The sequence below is a fragment of the Pseudorca crassidens genome, chromosome 17 (genome assembly GCF_039906515.1).
Source record: "Pseudorca crassidens isolate mPseCra1 chromosome 17, mPseCra1.hap1, whole genome shotgun sequence".
Classification (NCBI taxonomy): Eukaryota; Metazoa; Chordata; class Mammalia; order Artiodactyla; family Delphinidae; genus Pseudorca; species Pseudorca crassidens.
The window spans coordinates 42,088,286-42,099,418 of record NC_090312.1 but is presented as its reverse complement, the minus strand read 5'-3'; positions in this window follow the sequence as shown (position 1 = coordinate 42,099,418).

The window sequence follows — 11,133 nt, the reverse complement described above, 5'->3', positions numbered from 1 at the left end:
CCTCTTCATTTATTTATTGTTTCTGAACTGTCTACACCTCAGAGTCCAGTTTTGTTTTCCTTTCTTTCTATGATGCCCTGGATATAGACCCTGCTGGCTAACTGAGGGTGCGCTTTGCACAGAATCCAACAGAATCTTGCCCCTGTCTTGTAAGAATAACTACCAGGGCTTAGAGAAGATAGATTCCATTGTTTGGCTTTGCACGTCACACTTTTTTTTATGAGTCAAATCTGATAACAGAAGAGCACAAATCTAAATTTTACCAGTAATCAAGGAAATGCAATGAAATACCCTTTCGACTATCAAATAGGCAAAAAGTAGAGAGATTGATATTTTGTGCTGGCAAGAGGGTGAGAAAATGAGCGCTCGTATGTTGCTGCTGTAAATATGAATTGCTGTACCTTTTAGGAATGAGGCCAGCTATCTATTAAAAAATACAGAGATTACATTCAGTACTGTCATTTTTGTTCATTTAGCCTGTGGAAATCAAGGTTCCAGTTTGTAAGGTTATATGTTCAAGAAAGTTTATTAAAGCTCTGTTTGTAATTGCAAAAACCTAAAAACCCCTTGAATTTCTGTCAGGAAATGTTGTATAAATTATGGTTTATCTGTAATACAGAGTATATCATATAGTCATAAAGTCACAGAGTAACATTCATGGAATTATCTTACTTTTAGAAAAAGCAAGAAAATCTTCATATGTGTGTATACGTGATTACAGATCTTCCTGGACTTATGATGGGGTTACATCCCAATAAACCCATTGTAAGTTGAAAATGCATTTAATACACCTAACCTTCTGAACTTCATAGCTTAGCCTTGCCTACCTTAAACGTGCTCAGGACACTCTATTAGCCTAGAGTTGGGCAAAATCTTTGAACACATAGCCTATTTTATAATAAAATGTTGAATATCTCATGTCATTTATTGAATACTTTATTGAAAGTGAGCATCAGAATAGTTGTCAGGGTACAGAATGGTTGTCAGAATATTGGCTGTTTCCCCTTGTGATGGTGTGGCTGGCTGGCAGCTGCGGTTTGGTGCCACTGCCCAGCGTCTCGAGAGTATCAGACCACATATCGCTAACCTGGGAAGAGATCAATATTCAAAATTCGAGTACAGTTTCACTGGCTGCGTGTCACTTTTGAACTATAGTAAAGTCAAAAAATAGTGAGTCGGGGGCTTCCCTGGTGGCGCAGTGGTTGAGAGTCCGCCTGCCGATGCAGGGGACATGGGTTCGTGCCCCGGTCTGGGAAGATCCCACATGCCGCGGAGCGGCTGGGCCCGTGAGCCATGGCCGCTGAGCCTGTGCGTCCGGGGCCTGTGCTCCGCAGCGGGAGAGGCCACAGCAGTGAGAAGCCCGCGTACCGCAAAAAAAAAAAAAAAAAGTGAGGCGGGGAGTTCCCTAGTGGCCTAATGGTTAGGGATTCAGCACTTTCACTGTGGAGGCCCAGGTTCGATCCCTGGTCACAGCTAATAAAATGTATGCCTCGAGGGTAGAATTAGGTTTGGGAAACAGACATCAGCATATCTGTGTTGATTGTCTTGTTATAACGAGGATGCATTGATTTTGTGATTTTTTTTAAATAAAGTGAAAAATTTTGCAAATTTAAAAAAATTTTAATAAAGTGAAAAAATTTGGAGGGTTTGAGACATGATGGGTTATAATCTATTTTCTGTCACTTAATAGTTGTGAGAGGTTTGGTAAAGTACTTAACCTCAGTCCTCATCTGTAAAAGGGGAATAATATCTATATCACTGTGTCTGATTAAAGGAAGTAAAGTATACAAAGCATGTAGCACACTGTAATCCATCTATAAATGTTAGTTTCTTTTCCCCTCTACACAAGCAATTTGGAGTAGAATATTAAAACACATGCAAAACGTGTTTGCTGTGCTACCAGTGTGTGTTATCCTGATGTGCAAAGTGTGGCATTGGCCTACCAAAGGGGTGATTTAGTGACTCTATTTTCCCCTTAATCCTTATAGAGACAAAGAATAATATACAATGGTGCCTTGGCCCTCCGGGGTTATTTACCTGGTACCTCAGTTATTAGTAATCCAGCTGCAAAGTAGGGAGGAGGGAAGAGGGCCTCTGAATAGCCAAAACAGATGTCTGAAGTTCAAGCTCCTGCTGGATCATTTATTCTTATTTTAGGTAACCCAAACAAGCTTTTCCAGTGATGATGCTATGGCAGTTACCCAGAGAGCAGCCAGGAGGGTCTGAGCCCATGGGTGCATGGAAGACTAAAATGCAAACACCAGTACTCAGGAAGCCAGATGGTCTGGGGCCAGGCCCTGTTTTCACAATTAATAACTGATCTTCATAATGATGATGCTGGATTATTAGGGAGAAATTAATTCATGCTTCATATAATCTTATAAAGGCCCCTAATTAGAGTATGATACAGTCTAGAAGTATTACCACCAAAGATGATTAAACTTTTCAGTTTCATTGTGTAAAAAGTAAGTTTTGTTTTTGTATTAGTGCCAGAATATAACAGAGGTCTTTATCCTATGAGGGAAAGATGGAGTAGATGCCTATAGTTAGAAATCTGGACAGCCAAGTGTGGCAGATGTTAGAAATTGTTCAAAAAGGATTTTAAACTGGAACAGTGGAATGATGTCTCACAAGTGCGTTATTTGCTTTTTGACTAAAAGAAGGTCCACAATCTATAATCCAGAATCCCTGGGGCCTGGTGAGTTTTGGAATTCAGAATTTTTCAGATTTCTTGAGAAGTAGTATGTAATGTAATGTAGTAGCCCTAACAGGATCTGAGGCAGCACATGATAGTCAAACATATTAATATTTCTGTAGTGAAATATTTACTAGGACAAATAGTGTATAGTTTATTTAAATAACAAACCACTAAATGAAATAGTGGGATAAATATAGAATATAAATACTCTAGTAACCTTATTTCTAAGAAAACATTTTATAAATCTTTAAATGTATGCAGGTTCGATTTCAGCTAAATGTGCTGGTGCATACACAAACCATGAACATCCATCTCCTCTGGTTGCTTGAGCATCTTAGAGGAACCTCAGTGCCTGTCACCAGCAGCAGCTGGAGTGGCACCTCTGATTGCAGGAGCAGGACTAAGGGCCATTTTTTTTTTTTTTTTTTTTTTGCGGTATGCGGGCTTCTCACTGTTGTGGCCTCTCCCATTGTGGAGCACAGGCTCTGGATGCACAGGCTCAGCGGCCATGGCTCACAGGCCTAGCCACTATGCGGCACGTGGGATCTTCCCGGACCGGGGCACGAACCCGTGTCCCCTGCATCGGCAGGTGGACTCTCAACCACTGCGCCACCAGGGCAGCCCCTAAGGACCATTTTAAGCACTTTTTCCCAGGTCAAATGCTTCATTAATTTAGGTTTCCATCTAAGCAGTCCCTCTTAAATTATGAAAACCACCATAAGCTCATGTTCATTGATAAATGTTCATGGTTCAAAGCTAGCCACTGACTGATCACACATTTTCACCATCTCACGTAGGGACTTTTTTTTACCACCTGTGTTTACAAATGCGTCTCCATCATCACTGTTATCCTCATGATTAACTATATTTAAAACCATTTCACACACCCATTAGGATAACTACTATCAAAAAACCCCCAAACAACGACATGCACAGAACGATAGACAAGATGAAAAGGCAGAGGGCTATGTACCAGATGAAGGAGCAAGGTGAAACCCCAGAAAAACAACTAGATGAAGTGGAGATAGGCAACCTTCCAGAAAAAGAATTCAGAATAATGATAGTGAAGATGATCCAGGACCTCGGAAAAAGAATGGAAGCAAAGATCGAGAAGATGCAAGAAATGTTTAACAAAGACTTAGAAGAATTAAAGAACAAACAGAGATGAACAATACAATAACTGAAATGAAAACTACACTAGAATGAATCAATAGCAGAATAACTGAGGCAGAAGAACAGATAAGTGACCTGGAAGACAGAATGGTGTAATTCACTGCTGCAGAACAGAATAAAGAAAAAAGAATGAAAAGAAATGAAGACAGCCTAAGAGACCTCTGGGACAACATTAAACACAACAACATTCACATTATAGGGGTCCCAGAAGGAGAAGAGAGAGAGGAAGGACCAGAGAAAATATTTGAAGAGATTATAATCGAAAACTTCCCTAACATGGGAAAGGAAATAGCCACCCAAGTCCAGGAAGTGCAGAGAGTCCCATACAGGATAAACCCAAGGAGAAACACGCCGAGACACATAGTAATCAAACTGGCAAAAATTAAAGACAAAGAAAAATTATTGAAAGCAGCAAGGGAAAAATGACAGATAACATACAAGGGAACTCCCATAAGTTTAACAGCTGATTTCTCAGTAGAAACTCTACAAGCCAGAAGGGAGTGGCATGATATACTTGAAGTGATGAAAGGGAAGAACCTACAACCAAGATTACTCTACCCAGCAAGGGTCTTATTCAGATTCGATGGAGAAATCAAAAGCTTTGCAGACAAGCAAAAGCTAAGAGAATTCAGCACCACCAAACCAGCTTTACAACAAATGCTAAAGGAACTTCTCTAAGTGGGAAACACAAGAGAAGAAAAGGACCTACAAAGACAAACCCAAAACAATTAAGAAAATGGTCATAGGAACATACGTATTGATAAATTACCTTAAACATGAATGGATTAAATGCTCCAACCAAAAGACACAGGCTTGCTGAATGGATACAAAAACAAGACCCATCTATATGCTGTCTACAAGAGACCCACTTCAGACCTAGGGGCACATACAGACTGAAAGTGAGGGGATGGAAAAACATATTCCATGCAAATGGAAATCAAAAAGCTGGAGTAGCAATACTCATATCAGATAAAATAGACTTTAAAATAAAGAATGTTACAAGAGACAAGGAAGGACACTACATAATGATCAAGGGATCAATCCAAGAAGAAGATATAACAACTGTAAATATATATGCACCCAACATAGGAACACCTCAATACATAAGGCAACTGCTAATAGCTTTAAAACAGGAAATCGACAGTAACACAATAATAGTGGGGGACTTTAACACCTCACTTACACCAATGGACAGATCATACAAAATGAAAATAAATAAGGAAACAGAAGCTTTAAATGACACAACAGACCAGATAGATTTAATTGATATTTACAGGACATTCCATCCAAAAACAGCAGATTACACTTTCTTCTCAAGTGCGCATGGAACATTCTCCAGGATAGATCACATCTTGGGTCACAAATCAAGCCTCAGTAAATTTAAGAAAATTGAAATCATATCAGGCATCTTTTCTGACCACAACACTGTGAGATTAGAAATGGATAACAGGGAAAAAAAACGTAAACACAAACACATGGAGGCTAAACAATACATTACTAAATAACCAAGAGATTGGTGAAGAAATCAAAGAGGAAATTAAAAAATATCTAGAGACAAATGACAATGAAAACGTGACAATAAAAAACCTATGGGATGCAGCAAAAGCAGTTCTAAGAGGGAAGTTTATAGCTATACAAGCCTACGTCAAGAAACAAGAAAAATCTCAAATAAACAATCTAACCTTACACCTAAAGGACCTAGAGAAAGAAGAAAAAACAAAACCCAAGGTTAGCAGAAGGAAAGAAATCATAAAGATCAGAGCAGAAATAAATGAAATAGAAATAAAGAAAACAATAGCAAAGATCAATAAAACTAAAAGCTGATTCTTTGAGAAGGTAAATAAAATTGATAAACCATTAGCCAGACTCATCAAGAAAAAGAGGGAGAGGACTCAAATCAATAAAATTAGAAATGAAAAAGGAGAAGTTACAACAGACACTGCAGAAATACAAAGCATCCTAACAGACTACTACAAGCAGCTGTATGCCAATAAAACGGACAACCTGGAAGAAATGGACAAATTCTTAGAAAGGTATAACCTTCCGAGACTGAACCAGGAAGAAATAGAAAATATAAACAGACCAATCACAAGCACTGAAATTGAGACTGTGATTAAAAATCTTCCAACAAACAGAAGTCCAGGACCAGATGGCTTCACAGGTGAATTCTATCAAACATTTAGAGAAGAGCTAACACCTATCCTTCTCAAACTCCAAAATATTGCAGAGGAAGGAACACTCCCAGACTCATTCTATGAGGCAACCATCACCCTGATACCAAAACCAGACAAAGATACTACAAAAAAAGAAAATTACAGAACAATATCACTGATGAATATAGATGCAAAAATCCTCAACAAAATACTAGCAAACAGAATCCAACAACACATTAAAAGAATCATACACCACGATCAAGTGGGATTTATCCCAGGGATGCAAGGATTTTTCAATATACGCAAATCAATCAATGTGATACACCATATTAACAAATTGAAGAATAAAAACCATATGATCATCTCAATAGATGCAGAGAAAGCTTTTGACAAAATTCAACACCGATTTATGATAAAAACTCTCCAGAAAGTGGGCATAGAGGGAACCTACCTCAACATAATAAAGGCCATATACGACAAACCCACAGCAAACATCATTCTCAATGGTGAAAAATTGAAAGCATTTCCTCTAAGATCAGGAACAAGACAAGGTTGCTCACTCTCACCACTATTATTCAACATAGTTTTGCAAGTCCTAGCCACAGCAATCAGAGAAGAAAAAGAAATAAAAGGAATCCAAATCGGAAAAGAAGAAGTAAAGCTGTCACTGTTTGCAGATGACATGACACTATACATAGAGAATCCTAAAGATGCCACCAGAAAACTACTAGAGCTAATCAATGAATTTGGTAAAGTTGCAGGTTACAAAATTAATGCACAGAAATCTCTTGCATTCCTACACACTAATGATGAAAAATCTGAAAGAGAAATTAAGCAAACACTCCCATTTACCATTGCAACAAAAAGAGTAAAATACCTAGGAATAAACCTACCTAGGGAGACAAAAGACCTGTATGCAGAAAACGGTAAGACACTGATGAAAGAAATTAAAGATGATACCAACAGATGGAGAGATATACCATGTTCTTGGATTGGAAGAATCAATATTGTGAAAATGACTGTACTACCCAAAGCAATCTACAGATTCAGTACAATCCCTATCAAATTACCAATGGCATTTTTTACAGAACTAGAACAAAAAATCTTAAAATTTGTATGGAGATACAAAAGACCCCGAATAGCCAAAGCAGTCTTGAGGGAAAAAAACGGAGCTGGAGGAATCAGACTCCCTGACTTCAGACTATACTACAAAGCTACAGTAATCAAGACAATATACTACTGGCACAAAAACAGAAACATAGGTCAATGGAACAAGATAGAAAGCCCATAGATAAACCCACACACCTATTGTCAACTAATCTATGACAAAGGATTCAAGGATATACAATGGAGAAAAGACGGTCTCTTCAATAAGTGGTGCTGGGAAAACTGGACAGCTACATGTAAAAGAACGAAATTAGAATGCTCCCTAACACCATACACAAAAATAAACTTAAAATGGATTAGAGACATAAATGTAAGACTGGACACTATAAAACTCTTAGAGGAAAACATAGGAAGAACACTCTTTGACATAAATCTCAGCAAGATCTTTTTTGATCCACCTCCTAGAGCAATGGAAATAAAAGGAAAAATAAGCAAATGAGACCTAATGAAACTTCAAAGCTTTTGCACAGCAAAGGAAACCATAAACAAGATGAAAAGACAGCCCTCAGAATGGGAGAAAATATTTACAAACGAATCAATGGACAAAGGATTAATCTCCAAAATATATAAACAGCTCATGCAGCTCAATATTAAAAAAACAAACAACCCAATCCAAAAATGGGCAGAAGACCTAAATAGACATTTCTCCAAAGAGGACATACAGATGGCCAAGAAGCACATGAAAAGCTGCTGAACATCACTAATTATTAGAGAGATGCAAATCAAAACTACAATAAGGTATCACCTCACACCAGTTAGAATGGGCATCATCAGAAAATCTACAAACAACAAATGCTGGAGAGGGTGTGGAGAAAAGGGAACCCTCTTGCACTGTTGGTGGGAGTGTAAATTGATGCAGCCACTATGGAGGACAGTATGGAGCTTCCTTAGAGAACTAAAAATAGAATTACCATATGGTCCAGCAATCCCACTACTGGGCATATACCCAGAGAAAACCATAATTCAAAAAGACACATGCACCCCAATGTTCATTGCAGCACTGTTTATAATAGCCAGGTCATGGAAGCAACCTAAATGCCCATCGTCAGACGAATGGACAAAGAAGATGTGGTACATATATACAATGCAATATTACTCAGCCATAAAAAGGAACAAAATTGGGTCATTTGTTGAGATGTGGATGGATCTAGAGACTGTCGTACAGAGTGAAGTAAGTCAGAAAGAGAAAACCAACTATTGAATATTAACGCATATATGTGGAACCTAGAAAAATGGTACAGATGAACCGGTTTGCAGGGCAGAAATTGAGACACAGATGTAGAGAACAAACGTATGGACACCAACGGGGGAAAGCGGCGGTGGTGGTGGTGGTGGTAGTGTGATGAATTGGGCGATGGGGATTGACATGTATACACTGATGTGTATAAAATTGATTAAAAAAAAAAAAAAAGCCCAAACATCAAGTGTTGGAAAGGATGTAGAGAAACTGGAAGACTTGTGCACTGTTGGTTGGAATGTAAAATGATACAGTCATTGTGGAAAAGAACGTGGCAGTTCCTCAAAAAGTTAAAAATAGAATTACTAGATAATTCAGTAATTCCACTACTGGCTAAGTACTCAAAAGAATTTAAAACTGGGTCTCGAAGGGAAATTTGTACATCCATTTTCATGGCAGCACTATTCACATTAGCTAAAACATGGAAGCAACTCAAGTGTCCGTCACTGATGAATGGATAAGCAAAATGTAGTATATACAGCCTTAAAAAAAAGGAAATTCTTCAATATGCTACAGGATGGGTGAACCTTGAGGACACTATGCTAAGTGAAATAAGCCAGTCACAAAAAAGACAAATACTATATGATTCCACTTATTTGAGGTACTTAGAATAGCCCAAATCATAAAGACAGAAATTGCAATCGTGGTTGCCAGGGGCTGAGGCGGGGGGCGGGCTGGGGAGTTGTTTATATAAGGAAAAGAGTTTAAGTTTCACAGGATGAAAAGAGTTTTGGGGATGGATGATGGCAATGGTTGTACAACAATGTGACTGTATTTTAATACCACTGAACTGTACACTTAAAAATGGTTAAGATGGGAAATTTTATGATGTGTATTTTACCACAAGAAAAAAAAATACATCCACACAAAATCTTAAAAAAAAAAAACACTTCAGCAATTTCCCCACTCAAGACATGTATAATGGAAGCATCATTGTCAATGTGGAATGTTTCATTGATGTCAACTTAATTTATACTTTTAGCTGATAAACTTTTAGCAAAAGGTGGTCTTCTCCTTAGTGATAGGAAATCCTTCAAAGTATTCATCTGTGGATTTAGCTTCAAACACTACTGTAAACCAAAGTCCAAGCACAGACTTTTAATTTTGAAATAATCTTAGATTTTCAGAAAAGTTGCAAAGATACTACAGAGTTCCCATATACTCTGCGCCCATCTTCCACTAATGTTAAGTAACCATGGCACATTTGCCAAAACTAAGAAATTAACAATGGTATCATACTATTCCTTAATGCCCACACTTTATCAGATTTCACCAGTTTTCCCATTAATGACCTTTTTTCTGTTCTAGGATCCAATCCAGGTTACCCCGTTGCATTTAATCATCATGTCTCCTTGGTCTCCTTGAGTCTGTGGCAGTTTCTCAGTCACTCCTTTTTATAACCTTGGAACTGTTGTGGTGTGCTGGTCAGGTATTTTGTAAAATGTCACTCGATTTGAGTTTGTCTGATTTTTCTCATGATTAGTGTGTGGTTATGCATCATATCAATGACAAGCACTTTTAATATTGATTTATCACCGTAATTCCAAGCCTTAGCACCTGTATTAATGGCATCCTGAAGACTGAACTTTTCCAGGAAGTCTTTGATTCTGAGGCCCTTGTTACCTGCTGCAGGCAAGCACCTAGGGCAATTTTTGTCTTATTTCTTAAGTGATTTTACTTGTTCTTCCCGGAGGGTAAAATTTCACATCAGCATCACAAGAAGTTCAGGATAGGCATGTGGAGCACTTCTTTAGGAAGAGTAAAACCTCACAGTCCTTCCTGAGCAGGCTGCCTGCAGTGAACGCCCACTGCCATGGTAAAATCCTTCTTGACCCGTCACAGTACAGTAAGTCCCCTACTTACGAAGTCTCCGTTCAGAGAGCACCATTCGTCAGTCCAATTTGTAAGTCCAGCAAAGTTAGCCTATGTACCCAACTAACACAGTTGGCTATATAGTACTGTACTGTAATAGTTTTATAATATTTTTCACACAAATAATACGTAAAAAACAAAAAATAAAACATTTTTAATCTTACAGTATGGTACCTTGAAAAGTACAGTAGTACAGTACAACAGCTGGTATATCGGGGCTGGCATCAAATGAACAGGCAAGAAGAGTTACTGACTGGAGGAGGGAGAGGAGATGGGAGATGGTAGAGCTCCTCAGCAATAGGAGACGGAGGGCGAGCTGCAGTGTCACTCACACCTGACATTATGGCACAGGTTCTGGTTCCTTGCTGGATTCAATTCTACCTACCCTCTTCAAAAAATGATACAGTGATGTCTGGGTGGTAGCTCTTTTTTTCTCGTCACAAATGACCCAGTAGCACTAGATTGCATACTGAACGGCTGCTGTAACCTTTCTGTACCATTCTACGTTTGGGTCCTGTGCCTCAGAAACTAACAGTACCTCCTCAAGGAAAATCCCCTTGCCATTTCCTGTGCTGTGAATCTCTTCGGTTCTTTAGTTACTTCTTCCTCTTGTCTCTTCATCCTTTCTCTGGGCCTCCAATTGCATCAGGTCTTCATTAGTAAGCTCCTCGTCTTGCACAGCAGGGCGTTCAGTGAAGTTGTCCTCTTGCTGATCTAGTTCCAGCTTCTCGCTGAGGGTCACTCAGTTGCTGAAGACCTCTTTGGACTCCTCATCCACCTTCTCAAATCTACAAAAATCGTGAACAAACTGCAGGCAAAGTTTCTTCCAAACC